Consider the following 16,792-nt stretch of genomic DNA (forward strand, 5'->3'; position numbering starts at 1 on the left):
CCCCATCTCTACTAAAAATACAAAAATTAGCCAGGCATGGTGGCGGGCATCTGTAATCCCAGCTACTAGGGAGGCTGAGTCATGAGAATGGCTTGAACCCAGGAGGTGGAGGTTGCAGTGAGCCGAGATCACACCACTGCACTCCAGCCTGGGCCACAGAGCGATACTCTGTCTCAAAAAATAAAGTTTGCCATGCTGTTATATCTTCGCATCATTTCCAATACTGGAGGTATAAATTGTGTAAAGACTTTTAGAGTTCTAATTTGTTTTATGAAGTTTTTGCAAATTTGAGTCCACAAAGATGCATTATCACAATGTTGACTTTGCGTGCAAACATTGTGCGTGTACATAAAAACATTGAAAGCTCCATAATAAATGAGATGCCCTTTTTGCGCATCTACATTTGTGAAAGATAAAATTTCTTGAGATCTTGGCTCTTTGGGGTCTCGTCAAAAGACTTACGTTGTCCATCACGATATTTCATATTACTGCAGTTATATAAGCTATTTCTTTACCTAGGTTATATGTTGTGGCTGTCATTAGTGTACCCATCATTAGGTAACCTGAGTGTTTTTACTTGCAAAAATGTTATTTATTGCTTATTTTATTGTATAAAGTGGCTAATGAAGTATTCTCTCATGTTTTCATGTTTCTCAAATCCTTTTTTTAAAATATAAATAAATATACTTTAAGGAATTTTTTATTATTTTTTCCAGAATTGTATTTTTAGGATTTTGATCTTTCAAGGTTGTGACTTTGGGGATTTGGGACTTATAGGAGTTTTTCTTTTTGGGATTTCAATATTCAGGATTGTATCTTTTAGGACTATATTGGGTTCCTAGTTAGTGTGATGAAGCTTATAGTTTCCACTGCTGCAGTTGGTCCTGAGATCAGAAATGATACTGTTTCCTTTCTTTACTGCCCATTCTCTTTCTCTCTCACCCTCAGCTGGCACTTCTGCTGGTCTAGGTGGCTTGCCTGGTGGTGTCTCTTGAGGGGGATGAGATTTTGGTTACCATGAACTTATCTGACCATAGTTGCTCTACTTGCCAATTTACAGTTAAAATAGGGGTTGGCGTTACCAAGAGATACCCCAAGTGGCTCATGTGAGTGCTTAATATACAGTTCCCTGCCGCCATTATGTAGCATAATAGTTATCATGAATCCTCATGGTTATCGAAGACAACTACCCCTTCAAGTATGGTAACTCGTGTCTTGCTGGTGTGCTGGCACAATGGACCTAAAATGGTTAGTGGCAGCCATGGCTTTAAGATTAGTGGAACCATTAATATGTTCTCTAGTAGAAACAGTCCCCCTTCTACAAACCAACACTTCTAGTTCTTAAACTAAAGAGCTAGAGTTTCAAAATTGAAAGCAAAACTTTCCCAAGTGGGTTGCTGGCACAGGGCCATCCTACCTCCCAACCCTTCGCTCTGAGACTCCATATTTTACTGAGAAAAAGAATTACATAAGGACCACTGGTTTAATGCAAGAATGGCAAACTTTTTCTGCAAAGGGTGAGACAGTAAATATTTTAATCTTTGTACAGCATATGGTCTGTGTCACAGCTACTCACCTATGCTGATGTAGCATAAAAGGAACCATAGATAATATATAAATGATGACTGGTAACTGTGTTCGATAAAACTCTTGATAAAAACTGCATCAAGCCATATTTGGCCTAAGAACCATTGTTTGCAAACCTCTGATTTAATTTGTATACTGCATCCTGAAGGATGGTGCTTCATCTTTGTAGGACAACATCCCCAAGCTGTGGCCTCAACTGCGTTTTTTAGAGGCCATTCCATTACTCTATTAGGCTAGTGTCCTGAGAGGTGAAGCAAGATAGTGGAATAGAAGACTCCACTACTCTATTAGGTGGACTCTGTTGTCTGTGTTACAGACAATGTGGATGCAGTAAGATCAGCAAATTACACAGCTATTTGCCCACTGCGGAACCTCTTTTGTTATAACTTTTGTTCCTTGAATCTGAAGTAATAGTATATGAGAGATCCTATGTTAGTTAATCAGATACTCTATGAGCCCATGAACAGAGGTGCTAGCCAAGTCAGTACAGGCAGGAAAAGGTAAACTCATATATAGAAAACATGTCAATTTTAGTCAAAATGAATTGCTGCACTTTCTAGGGTGCAAGGGGTCTTAAGTAATCAAGTGTCACTAATAGCTGGTTGGTCTCCTCAAAGATTCATGCACTAGTAAGGGCTCAGCATTAGTCTCCGTCATTGACATGTAGGGTGGCAGCAGTAGCTAGGTCAGCTATGGTGAGAGGGATGGCCTGCTTTTGTGCCCATGCATAGCCTTCACCTCTGCCATTATGGCTACTCCATTCATGAGCCCATTACGTCAGCACTGTAGTAGCCAAAGCCTGTGGCTGGTTGATGCCTGCACTATAATCTTCTTACTGGTATCTGCCAGAGACCCCCACATGGTCTCTCTACTAGAGATACCTCCCAGGATCACTGCAGGGTATAACTTGTAAGCACCTTCTGGTGAGGCAATTCCAATCAAACAGGGGTGTGTCTCCTGAGAATGAGGCAGGTGTGAGCTATTAGCAGCATCACTGTAGCATTGAGGGAATGGGCACAAGCCGGTAAAAAGGATCCCAGGGGATCTAGGCAGGGCACCAACAGTATCTGTTACATTGACCAAGCTGGGCTTGTCTCAGGAATGGAAGGTTGGATTAACATTAGAAAATTAATTTATGTAACTCACCACATTAGCATTTTTAAAGGAGAAATATAGGATATGCACCTCAATATATGGGGAAAGAAACATTCAGTTATTCAACACCCATCTCGTAGAAACTGGGCAGACCAGGATTAGAAGAAGTAGGTGACGATAAACACCATGATGGCATCTGATATGGGTATATAAAACAGGTTTTATTTTATTTTTTGTGCAGGGAGGAATCTGGAATATTTCAAGATAAGGTCCAATTCTTCCATTGTCTCGTAATCCAATGCAGAGGTAAGTAGGGGCCAGAGCATTCTTGGATAGAGGTGTGGCTCTGCTCTGAGTGTAAGGGAGATGGGTATTCTGTAGCCTTGCTACAGGCTTATTGTGTAAGAGAGAGAGTGGCTTTTAGTGCAGGAAATACAATTAGGACTTATGTAGCAAGCAATGGGTAGATACTAGCTGTTCAGTGATTTGTGATAATGCCCAGCCCCATTGCTATTCTACTCTCTATGCAAGCATCAGAGCAGCCATGTATGCAGCAAATAATCAGTCAGGACCTAGACACCAAGAGATCTAGGGTTAGATGCCAGCCAATCAGTTGTCATGGAACATCGGCTGCTTTTATTGATCCGTCTTTAAGACAGCCTCATTGAGATATAATCTACATTCCATAAATTTTCGTGTTTTAAGTGTATAATTCAGTGAATTTTAGTATATTATGAGTGTTGCACAATAACCTAATTTTACCTTTATCACACCTGAACTTTAGAACCTTTCCGTCCCCCTAAAAAGAGACCTTATGTCCCTTTACAGCCACTCTCTATTTCCACTCCTAATCTACTATATCTATAAATCCATTTTTGACATTGAATGTAATTGGAATCATCCAATATGTGTTTTGTGACTGGCTTTTTTCACTAAGCATAATGGTTTTGCAGTTCATCCATGTTGTAGCATGTGTCATCAGTATTTCATTACTTTTTATCGATAATATTCCATTGTATGAATAGGCCGTATTTCATTTATCCATTTATCAGTTGATGGCCATTTAGGTTGTTTCTACTTTTTGATTATTGTGAATAATGCTGCTGTGAACATTTATGTTTATGTGTTTGTGTGGTCATATGTTTTCATTTTTACTGGTGATCTTGGGGAAATTGGATTCAGGCATCTAAGGGAAGTAGCACCTTCAGTCCTCAGTGAGGCTGGGTTCAGCCTTACTCCCTCCTGCTGAGTTGGGGAGAGGCAGTGCTCCCAGTCCTAGATAGTGCATTGTCCAGTCCTAGACAGTGCATTGTCAGGCAACCAAGGAGCACTCTCAGGATAGCCACTAGCCAGTGTAAAGTATCTACAGAAGTCTACATACATACATAATGGTAAAAACCTTCTCTTGCTATCAGGAAGAAGACATTGCTATAGAACATTGTTTTGAAAATTCTAGCCAGTAAAAAGCAAAAAAAAAAAAAAAAAAAAAAAGAGTTAAAAGTTACAAGGACCAGAAAGGAAATAAAGGAAAAACCATTATTTTTCAGAGGTGCAGATAAAAACCAAAATAATTTCTAGATAAAATATTGGAATTAATGAGGGATTCTTGCAAGGTTACTGTATTTTGAATCAAAACCAAGACATGCATGTCAGTTCTTTTATATATAAAGCATCAAGCACCATCAAATCCACAGATAATTTAAACATAATGCTTAATTTTAAAAAAGATTACATTCACAATAGCATATAAAAATAAGACAGCTAGGAATAAATAAAACAAAAAATGTACAAGCCTTTCCTGGGAGGAAACTGTAACACTTTACTGAAGGACATTGGAGAAGACTTCCATAAATGGGGAGTTATGCCATGTTTATGCATAGGTAGACTCAATAATGCAAAGATATCAATTTTCCTCAAATTGATTTATAGATTCAATTCAATGCCAATCAAAAGCTTAACACATTTTGGGTTTTGGGGGTCAGTGGCTCAATAAGTTGTGTCTAAAATTTTTACAGAACAAAGGGTCAAGAATAGTTTGGATACTATTAAAGAAAAAAATAAAGTGGGGTTCTTACTCTATTAGATATCAAAGCTTATAACTAAGCTATATTCATAAGCCTGCATTGCATTTGTACAGAAACAGATGAAAACAGACTAATAAATAGATCAGAATAGAGAACTCAGAAACCACATATGTATGCAAGCTTAGTTTATGGCAGAGGTGATATTGTGGCTCAGTAGGTTAAGAATCCTTCAACAAATGGTGCTGGGAGAATTGTTTATCCAAATGGTTAGGTATGAAAACAGAATGTAGATTTTTATAGCCTCTTTGAACATCGATTTGTCATCATCAAATGTGTTAAAGCTGCGCATACTGTATGATCCAGAAATTCCACTCCTGGGCATATATGCTGGAGAAACTTGCACATTTTCACCAGAGCTCATGTATGAGAATCCTCATAGTAATACTGTATGTAAGATTAAAAGATAAGGGGAAAAATCCAGCATGTCCACTGAAAGGATAATTTGTAAATTACTTATAGACAAGGGACATACAATATGGTAGAGACAATGAATGCATGCAGCTACATAAATCAATGTGAAGAAAACTTTAAAAGACAACATTGAGAAGAAAAAGTCCCCAAATAGTATATACCATAAGATTTCAGTTATAATGAATCAGTAAACATAAACCAGGCATGGTGGCACATGCTTGTAACCTCAGCTACTCAGGAGACTGGGGCAGGAGGATCCTGTGAGCCCAGGAGTTCAAGACCAGGCTGGGCAACATAGCAAGACCTCAACTCAAAAAGAAGTCACACACACAGTTTATAAATACACCTGGCCAGGCACAGTGGTTCACACCTATAATCCCAGCACTTAGGGAGGCCGAGGCGGGCAGATCACCTGAGGTCAGGAGTTCGAGACCAGCCTGACCAACATGAAGAAACCCCATCTCTACTAAAAATACAAAATTAGCCAGGCATGGTGGCACATGCCTGTAATCCCAGCTACCCGGGAGGCTGAGACAGGAAAATCGCTTGAACCTGGGAGGCAGAGGTTGCAGTGAGCCCAGATCGCGCCATTGCACTCCAGCTTGGGCAACGAGAGCGAAACTCCATGTCAAATAAATAAATAAATACTTACATCTGTGTTAAAATGTAAACATAAAGTGAAAGGGAGTGATAAATAACAAACTCAGGCTAATTAATACCCTGATGAGCTGCAGTGGGGATAGGTAGTAGGGAGAGTGAAGCATGAAATCAGGGAGAAGCAATGCAAATATAATGTTCTATTTCTTATGATACTTCTAGAGCTTTTTTGTATATAATTGCTACTACTATGGCTTGAGAATGTTTGTGTCACTCCCAAATCCTTACGTTGAAACTTAATCCCCATTGTGGTGATATTAAGAGGTGGAGTCTTTTGGGAAGTGATTAAGTCATCTGGTCTCCATCCTTGTGACTGGGATTAAAGACTTCCTAAAAGAAGCTTCGGAGAGCTGCCTGGTCCTTCCATCTCTTCTGCTACATGAGGGCACAGCTTCTGTCCTTTCCACCATCTGAGGACACAGCACCAAGGCACCGTCTTGGAAGCACAGAGCAGCTTTCACGAGACACTGAATCTACTGGCACCTTGATCTTGGACCTGCCAGTTTCTGTAACTGTAAGAAATACATTTCTGTTGTTTACAAATTACCCACCCTAAGGCATCTTGTTATAGTAGCAGAAACAGACTAAGACAGCTACTTTTCTATTGTAAACATATACATAAACATATAAATATTTCTTTGTATGCATTAAATATTGAATAAAATTGTTGTGGACACTGTAGAATCAAGATAGATCTCCACCAGAAATTTGTTGTAAACTACCCCCTACCAAGAGAGTATGAAAAGATTTAATACTCACATAATAAGGCTTTCCGGGGAAAGAAGTGGCTCCCAAGCAGGCCCAAAAATGTGTTGAGAAAGCAGAGAAAGTGGTTTGGGTTGGGGTTTTTATGGTGACTGGGGAGTGAGACTAAGTCAAGTGTTCCTGTGCATTGTTTGAATTTCCTACTGGTACCAAAGGAGACATCACCTGGGCTTTATTTTTTTAATCAGTTTTCCGTATGTGGGACAGAGGGAAAGAAGAAGAGGCAAGATTTAAAAGATGTCAGGATGAAACATAGAGTCAGACGTCAGACTCTTTATTATAATTTTTTTTTTTTTAAGACTGAGTCTTGCTCTATCTCCCAGAAGAGTTCAGTGGCATAATCTTGGCTCACTGCAATCTCCACCACCCAGGTTCAAGCAATTCTCCTGCCTCCACCTCCTGAGTAGCTGGGATTACTGGTGCCCACCACCACGCCTGGCTAATTTTGTATTTTTAGTAGAGACAGGGTTTCACCATGCTGACCAGGCTAGTCTCAAACTCCTGACCTCAAGGGATCTGCTCACCTCAGCCTCCCAAAGTGCTGAGATTACAGGCATGAGTCACCGTGCCCGGCCACAAATATTTTTTGAACAAAATTGTGTATGAAACAAAAGAGACATCTGCCATTCTAAAAATAACATGTCTATGGAGAAAAGAATGTCACCTTTCCCTTTCAGAAACCATTTCTTTTATCTTTTCTTCTCCCAGGAATTCCCCACTGGGAGGAATAACTGTAGTCACAATGTTAAACTTGGTAGAAATAGAAGTTATTTTTCCCTAGAAAAATAATGCAGGAACAGAAAACCAAAAACCGCATGCTTTCACTTATAAGTGGAAGCTAAATGATAAGAACACATGGACACACAGAAGGGAACAACAGACACTGGGGTCTACTTGAGAGTGGGCGGTGGGAGGAGGGAGAGGAGCAGAAAAAAATAACCATTGGGTACTGGGCTTAATACCTAGGTGATGAAATAATCTGTTACAACAAACCCCTGTGACGTGAGCTTACCTATGTAATAAGCCTGCCCATGTACCCCTGAACCTAAAATAAAAGTTTAAAACAAGAACGCTTTTCTGTTTAGACTTTTTGTATCACTGCTGGTGTAACAATAAAAAATATATTTTCCTAAAAAGAAAAAGAAATTGAACTTATTTACTATGCCTCAGAAAAATCAAATATCAAGGAGGTTAACTACAACAACACAAAGTTATAAACCAAATCCTGTGGAGTGAAAAGAATGAGAATTACTTGTGATGTTCAAAAGTTCCCGGGATTATACAGTGGAACAGATACCATTTGGGCCTTTATCTAGTTGAGGCCAAAAGGAATCATTTGCTTTACTGACACGATAGTGAAGAAATTTCGCACCTGTATATCTACTAATTGCAAATGAACACCAGGCTTGAAGCCTTCTCCCAGAAAAAGGTATTTCATTCCTACTGGAAAGATATAGATGGCCAGGCGCGGTGACTCACGCCTGTAATCCCAGCACTTTGTGAGGCTGAGGCAGGCAGATCACGAGGTCAGAAGATCAAGACCATCCTGGCAAACATGATGAAATCCCATCTCTACTAAAATACAAAAAATTAGCCGGGTATGGTGGCATGCGCCTGTAGTCCCAGCTACTCGGGAGGCAGAGGCAGGGGAATCGCTTGAACCCAGGAGGCGGAGGTTGCAGTGAGCCGAGATTGCGCCACTGCACTCCAGCCTGGTGACAGCAAGACTCCATCTCAAAAAATATATATATATATATAGAGAGAGAGAGAGACAATGAAATACAAATGTATATCAATTTTTGATCCACCGACTGGGTAATGCTGTGAGTATAACAATGAAAGTGATTTGATCTCTGCTCTCTAGGGTCTGTTGTATTACTTTTGCAGCCTAAAGTGTGAAAATGTGGATTTATAGAAAAACTGCAGCTGGAGTAAAAGTTCAAATGATAAAATAATCAGATTTCTTTTAACATACTTCAATATTAAAGAATTCATGAGAACCACTGAGAACTGTATCTACTGCATGATATGTGCAAAGGAAATACCTATGCTTAAGGCAGTTCTTGATAAACAGGTTGGGGGTGGAAGATGAGACCCTGAGAACATCAGTCAGTACAGCTAAAGGTGGAGTAACAGGTAGCTCAGTTACTTTGCATTCACAAAGATTAGAAATGTGGAATGCAGGAGGAATGAGAAAGGGTGAGTTTAAACTGGAAATGTCTGAGGAACTTTTAGGAACACAATTATTAAATATATACCCTGAAATTACACATTGTTGGCACAAATTAAATGAAAACTTGTTCATCACTCTAATATTTAATAAAGTCTTCTGTACACACACACAAACACACACATACACAAAAAACACAAACACATAAACACACAAACACATACACACAAACACACACAGACCCTTTTGAGAGGGCTGTTTTGAGTGGAAAGAAAAGAGGCTGAGTTCAACATCTGTTTTAATGCATAATAATCACCTCAGCATAATAATGTTAACATGTTGATTATGTGCGAAGTGGAATTCTAACATCCATACATACACTAACGTATTTAAATGCTTTATAGTAACTATCTTATTTAATAAAACTCAATGCAAACCTATAAGGTAAGCAATCGTATTTTCACCATTTTGTGAGTGAGGCACCAGAAGCAGAGAGGTTAAGTGATTTGTCCAAGGTCACGCAGCAGGTAAGAGGCAAAACTAGATTCTAACTTCGGCAGGCTGGTAAACAGGGTGTGGAAATTATCTATAAAAGGAATGCACTCAGTGGAATTGGAATGTGGAGTCAATGGGGGATCCTAGTGGACATGGGCCCATCCAGAAATTCACAGAAATCTTAGGGAGGGATTTAGAATTTCTGCAATTCAGGAATGGTGGTTTAAGTCAGTCTTAACCATGTTTTAAAGATCACCCCAACTTGTTCATTCATATTTCCTCTGACACACACACACACACACGGTTCCAAGTTTCTTCATTTCCATCTGAGAGTTCATAAACAAAGAGAAAGCTGAGTACCTATACTTTATAAACACCTCCGCATTCTACCCAGAGCTCTGGTTCCAGCCAGCTTCCTCTTGTTAAGCCCCAGCTGGGGCTACTTGGCACTGCTTCCTTGGTTACGTATGATGCTCCTTGTTCAGTCCCTTTCTCACGGGGCTCTTTCACTGTCTGCCGTAGATGTCTGCCTGCTTTTTTTTTTTTTTGTCTTTGAGACGGAGTCTTGCTCTGTCGCCGGTCTGGAGTGCAGTGGCACCATCTCGGCTTACTGCAACCTCCACCTCCCAGGTTCAAGCGATTCCCCTGCCTCAGCCTCCAGAGTAGCTGGAACTACAGACGCGTGCCACCACACCTGGCTAATTTTTATATTTTTAGTAGAGACGGGGTTTCACCATATTAGCCAGGATGGTCTCAATCTCCTGACCTCGTGATCCACCTGCCTCGGCCTCCCAAAGTGCTGGGATTACAGGCGTGAGCCCGGCCATCAGCCTGCCTTTTAAAGTCCTCATTACTCCCACCACATGGTGTTCTTGCACAGAAAGCAACCAATGTGACAGGGAGATCTCAAACAGCAGTCCTTGGCTGTTAGCATTCAGATGTTCCCTACCTCTCCTCAGCAAGCTTTCCTGCCCTAGTGTCACTTGCCTTCTTTCTCCTGGCTAAGAGCAGTGCAGAATCTTCCTATAGGCAGCACTCATACGCCCGGCATCCAGGAAACAAACAACAACAACAAAAAAAAAACAAATGAGAAAGGAGTGGCAGCATCTGGAAACATTTTCACCTAAACTCCAGTTTCACTTTTTAAGGCTCTGGCCAAGTGGATCTCTGTCAATCGAAGTGGCTGTGCGTGTATGTAAATGTTTGATGTGCAGTATACACATGTGATTATAACCCTCTCCTTATTTGGAACAGAGCCAAAATGCCAGACGTTGTTCTGAATGCTTTATCTATATTTATTCACTTCATCCTCACCAGGTGAGGAACTTGAGACCTGGAATGGTTAAATAACTTGCCCAAGGTAGTAGATGAGTGCCAGGTGAGAGGAGGCTTCCTGACAACGTTTCTTTTAATTGTCCTTGAATGGATGATTCTACACAACATAAGACTAGCCATATTCTGGGTTTTATGTGCAGCTCAGAGGCCTCTGGGAAATAACTATTGGGGTTTACACTTAGAGTTAAAATATATTCATTCCTACCTGATGGTGAGAGTAGCCAAGCTAGAGGGAGGGAAAGCAGGTCTCCGTAAGCAATGAAGGAACTAGACATCCTGTGTTGGAGTTAACTGTGATGCCTGAGTGGCAATGGCAGTGTGCCCAATGCCATGTGAGTCTGCCCTTGAGCGTGCCTTCACTCAGCCTCCCCCGTCCCTTTAAGGAAGCATCTGTGCACCCAGGAAGAGCAGAATGTGGGAAACATGAAACATTAAAGTGCTGTGCCGCCAGAGCCTGAGCAGCTCCCCTTTCAAAAGAGCTAAGTAGTGCTTCTTTACAAACAGAGCTAATTCAGAAGTGAGCATCTCTGGGTGGTAGCAACAAGGAGGGCAGGTGCCTGAACTCCAAATAGCTTTGGAGGCAGAGAGCAAGCCAGCACCAACACGAAGGAATGTCAGGAGAGTTGGTGGGCTGAGGACAAGAGAAGCGTAGAGGAGAGTGTGAAAGCTGACAAATTCAAGATGACCATAGGGTAGAACTGCAGAGCAAAGGCCCAAGAGCCCAGCAGTTTAAGCTGACATTCACCAGAGCAAAGGGCAACTTTTGATAATGTGTACAATGGTCCTGCCCTTTGGGGTCCATGTAAGAGACACAAATGGGGAAATCCTTAAGTCCTGCCCTTTGCAATGGGGGAATGTTGAAGACCAAGAAGCAAAGTGCTCAGACAATCTCATCCAGGACCCCTAACAGGGATGTTCTCAGCGACAAGTATGCTCTGAACACACACACACATATATGTAAATTTATGTGTATACTTTCATTAACTCTTTTGAGACAGAGTCTTGCTGTGTAGCCCAGGCTGGAGTGCAGTGGTGTGATCATAGCTCACTGCAGCCTCAACTTCCCCAGGCTCTAGCGATCCTTCCACTTCAGCCTCCCAAGTAGCGCACCACCATGCCTGGCTAATTGTATTTTTTGTAGAGACGAGGTTTCATTATGTTGCCAGGCTTGTCACAAACTCCTGGGCTCAAGTGATCTGTCCACCTTAGCCCTGTACTGGGATTACAGGTGTGAGCCACTGTGCCTGGCTACATTTATGTGTACACTTAATTTCTTTTTATGTAAAATATACGCTTTAACTTCTCCCTTTCTCTGGAACTGTTTCTTCCCCTTCTGTAAAATAAGTTTATACTAAGATCCCTTTCAGCCCCACATTTTCATCTCTGAGCAAGTGATTAGAGCATGCTGCTCAAAGTCTTTCAGTAAATGTCACCATTTTCTATAATGGCCCTTATTTCTGTTTGTTAATTTCCATCCTGGTGGCTGCCACCCAGGCTCATATTCTTACCTCTTTATTCCTGGACTACTGCTGCATCTGCTCTACCAGTCTCTCAACATCACCCTTTCTTTCAAGTTATTCCTGCCACATTCCCATTTCCAAGCCTACCCTTCCTATTTAAAAAATTTTTTATAGAGATGGGGTCTCACCACATTGCCCAGGCTGGCCTCAAACTCCTGAGCTCAAGCAATCTCCCTGCCTTGGCCTCCCAAAGTGTTGGGATTACAGGCATGGGCCATCGCTGCCAGCCCAAACCTACACTTACAACAAATTTTCTGATTTTGACATCTTCAGGGTTACCCTTTGCCAGTGTAAAAAAGGTTCTCCATAATATGACTGTATTCGTCCATTCTCACATTAAAGAAATACCTGAGACTGGGTAATTTACAAACAAAAGATGTTTCATTGGCTTACGGTTCTGCAGGCTGCACAGGAAGTGTAGTGGCTGCTGCTTTTGGGGAGGCCTCAGGGAGCTTCCAATCATGGCAGAAGGCAAAGGGGGACCAGATGTCTCACATGGCAGGAGCAAAAGCAAGAGGGCAAGGTGGGAGGTGCTACACACTTTTAAATAATCAGATCTCATGAGAACTCACTCACTATCTCGAGGACAGTACCAAGGAGGATGGTGCTAAACTATTCATGAGAAATCCACTCCCATGATCCAGTCACCTCCCACCCGGTCCCACCTCCAATATTATAATTAATGTTGGGAATTAATTGTTGAACATAAGATTTGGGTAGGAACACAAATCCAAACCATATCAATGACCCTAACCAACTTAGTCTTATCTCTCTGGACACCACTCTACTTCTCTGTCCCCCTTAACTGCAAAATATTTCTCAGAAGTTTCCCACATCCACTGTTTTCAATTCCTTACTTCCCATTCTTTCTTCAATCCACTCCAACGAGGTTTCATGCCTATTCTTCCTCAGTAAAGATCCTGATGACCTCCATGTTGCCAAATTCAATGATCAGTTCTGTATCCTATTCTCATGTAATGTCTCAGAAGCATTTGACACAGGTGGATACACTCTTCTTGACTCCCAGAGTCATTCCAGAGTGAATCATTGGAGTTTCAAAAACTAAGTAGATGATACAGGTGAACAAAATGATCCAGGAAGACAGAGAATCCACTGAGACCTCCTTTCCTTGCCCTGGCATCCCCTGCTAAAAAGGATCATGATGGATTCCTCATATCTTTCTTTTCCAAAATCCTTATGTTCCTTCTCTGTCATCCTCTGAGCTATTCAAATTCCACTGCTTTTCAAAGGATTTGCTCAGCAACTGCTAAGGGAGCCAAGTGTCCTACCAGCCTCTTTAAATGCCTTTCAAGTAGAACTAGAGATGTGTTAATTAAAATGATGGCTATATTTCTCACTCACTTACATGGATACAGTTTTATAATAAGGACGTTTCTTTAGAAGCCTGGGGCTTCCCAGGGACGATCTCTGGTTTTCTGCCATCCTACGATGCACATCCCACAAGTGCATCCACACCAAAACTAAGAAGTAAATGTGTAGAGATCTGGGATGATTTGAATTTGCCATTTATCCCTAAGAATTTTTTTTGTTTGGAAAAGACTCTTTGCTATTTACCAGAATGTCTTCATGCAACAAGAATTGAGAGAAATATCCATTATTCAGAAGCTAGGTGATTACTTCATCTCAGTTCTTAATAAAGTTTTATGAAGTCCCTAGGCAGTCTGTCATCTTTCCATCTTTCAGAGTCTTCCTATATTTGTTAAGTCCAGGGTTTTTTAGTTGTAAAGGGGGATACTAGGGATAAATGGGGATACTCCACCTTGGACAAAACTAGAAGTCCTCTACCCATACATTTTTAAAGGGATAGGTATTATTTTAACATATAGATATATCATAATTATATATACCTCTATATACATATATCAGAGATATATGTGTGCCAGACATATATGGTATATATAAATTATGATATAATCTATATATTTATATAGAGAGATACTCTTTTTTCTTTTCTTCAAAATTACAAACAATATTGTAAAGAACATCTCAATATTTACTTTGCAGAGGTGGAAATGGTAGGCCAAAAAGGATAGCTATTTAAAATTTTTGGTACACTTATCAAATTTACATCAAATTAATAACAGTGAATGTGCATATTTCTACACATTTTCATTAATCATGTACATTGTCAAATGTTTTCATCTTTGCCTATCTGACAGGTAGAGAATTCTACTTAAAATCTCATTGGTTCATAGTTGATATGGTTTAGCTGTGTCCACATTTAAATCTCAGCTTGAATTGTATCTTCCAGAATTCCCATGAGTTGTGGGAGGGACCCAGGGGGAAGTAATTGAATCATGGGGTCCAGTCTTTCCCATGCTATTCTGGTGATATTGAATAAGTCTCAAGAGATCTGTTGGGTCTATCGGGGGTTTCCGCTTTTGCTTCCTCCTCATTTTCTCTTGCCGCTGCCATGTAAGAAGTGCCTTTCACCTCCCGCCACAATTCTGAGGCCTCCCCAGCCATGTGGAACTGAAAGTCCAATTGAACCTCTTTTTGTTCCCAGTTTCAGATATGTCTATCAGCAGCATGAAAACAGACTAATACAGTAGTGCTTTGGATATTATGAAGGTTGAAAAGAACCTAAGGGTTAAGTGATAACTTGTAGATGGCTTTATAATTGCTATTCAAGTATTTTAGTGTGTTGAGATATATATATCTCCAAAATAATAAAAATCTTCTTGTTGTAGGCAGATGTCTACCTTATAATCCCTGGACACTAAATATGTTATTTTACATGGCAGGAAGGGATTAAGGTTGAAGATGGAATTAAGGTTGCTGATGGCTGACTTCAAGATAGGAAGATTATCCTGGATTATCCTGGGGGGCCCAGTGTAATCATAAAGGTCCTTAAAGGTGAAAAAGGGAGGCAGAAGTGGAGGTCAGAGTGATGTGATGTGAGATGGATTCAGTTTGCCATTGCTGCCCTTGAAAATAGAAGAGAAATGCAAACAAAGAATGAGGGCAGCCTCCAGAAGCTGGAAATGGCAAAGAAAGAAATTTTCTCTTTGATTCTCCAGAAAGGGATGCGGCCCTGCCAACACCTTTATTTTGGCACAGTGACACCTATGTCAGATGTCTGATTTCAAGAATTGTAAAATAATACATTTGTGTTGTTTTAGCCACTAAGTTTGTGAGAGCTTGTTAACACAATAGAAATCTAATACAGATAGTAGGGTGGTACACACACATTGCAAAAAAATAGAAAGCGGCGCGTAGAATTTGGGAAGCACTGTGGGCTGAGAAGATACTGAGGTACATATGCATGTCTGGGGCATAACTGTCCATGGAAAGTAGGATTAGCTTGGAGGTGGACAGAGTTACACTTTTCTGCTGAAACTTTCTCTTAACCTAACTACATTATGGCAAACCGAAGTTAACTAGAATATGAAGCACTTTCTCTTGCTGGCCGTAAGGCCCACATTAGGAGACTACAATAGCAATATCAAAATCCTTGTTACATTCAACATTGCACCTGCCTATCAATATAATTTCAAGGAATGTTTATCCAATGGTGAAAAGCAACATATGCATGGTGGAAAATTTCCTAGTTGGAATTCAGAAAACAGGACATGATAAAAAGGACTGGCAATCTGTTAATGGACTCCAAGGAAATCCCAGTAAATTGAGATTACATGTATCACTCATTATAGAGAAAGAAGGCACCCTGTTCTTCATCTTTTAATTAATGATTGAGGCTGGGAAGCCAGGCCACTTTCCTCTCTACACAGGTTCACTTACTAGGTTAAAGACATGAGCCTAGCTTCTCATCCAAGTATTTAAAGTGGCAAATGGGCCAGGCGTTGTGGCTTACGCCTGTAATCCCAGCACTTTGGGAAGCCAAGGCAGGAGGTTCAGTTGAGATTAGGAGTTTGAGATCAGCCTGGCCAATATGATGAAACCCCATCTCCACTAAAAATACAAAAAATAGGCAGGTGTGGTGGCACACATCTATCATTCCAGCTACTTAGGAGGCTGAGGCATGAGAATTGCTTGCGCCTGGGAGGCAGAGGTTGCAGTGAGCCAAGATTGCACCACTGCACTCCAGCCTGGGTGACAGAGCAAGACTCCGTCTCAAAAAAATAATTAAAGTGGCAATTGCCATTTTGCCCACACAATTGGCTACTTCATGTTTTTGTGTATAGTAGCTATGTGGGCTACCACAGAAAAAATGGGGAGAAAAGGAAGTAGCACTGATAGGGGAAAAACTTTGATTCCTACAAAAGAGCAGAGATATAAAGGTCAGACTAACTTACTAACATTGCTGTTCTTTAGAGAGAAAAACTATCTGTATGTAAATACACACATATATACACACAAATATATATACATGTATGTGTGTGTATATGGCAGATAGTATTTTCCAGAGATAGCTTCCATCCCACATTTTTTATGCTATGTAACCTTGCTATTCTGCCACCAAGAGGTGGAATCTCAATTATCCTACCCTTGAATCTGGGCTTAGCTGGCCTTAGTGGTTGTTTGTAACTACCAGAGTGCAACAGAAATGAACCTGATTACTTCTGAGGCTAGGTAAAAATGTAAAATAAAATAATAAAATACAATAAAAAATTTTAAAAAAGCTTTCACCTGTTCACGTGGAACTAAGTCTCCAGATTTTACCTCCCAGAGAAGCTCCCTCTGGGAACCCA

General features: G+C 40.7%; 1 long non-coding RNA gene across 1 annotated transcript in view; it reads left to right on the forward strand.

Annotated features, from left to right (window-relative positions):
* Window positions 1-16,792, forward strand: part of LOC109023261 (uncharacterized) — a 59,034-nt gene that overhangs the window by 16,774 nt on the left and 25,468 nt on the right. The window contains exon 2 of the long non-coding RNA XR_008671550.2: window positions 2,924-2,988. This is a non-coding gene — a long non-coding RNA (uncharacterized lncRNA). The remainder of the gene's footprint in view (window positions 1-2,923; window positions 2,989-16,792) is intronic.

The sequence above is a fragment of the Gorilla gorilla genome, chromosome 15 (genome assembly GCF_029281585.2).
Source record: "Gorilla gorilla gorilla isolate KB3781 chromosome 15, NHGRI_mGorGor1-v2.1_pri, whole genome shotgun sequence".
NCBI classification, from domain to species: domain Eukaryota; kingdom Metazoa; phylum Chordata; class Mammalia; order Primates; family Hominidae; genus Gorilla; species Gorilla gorilla.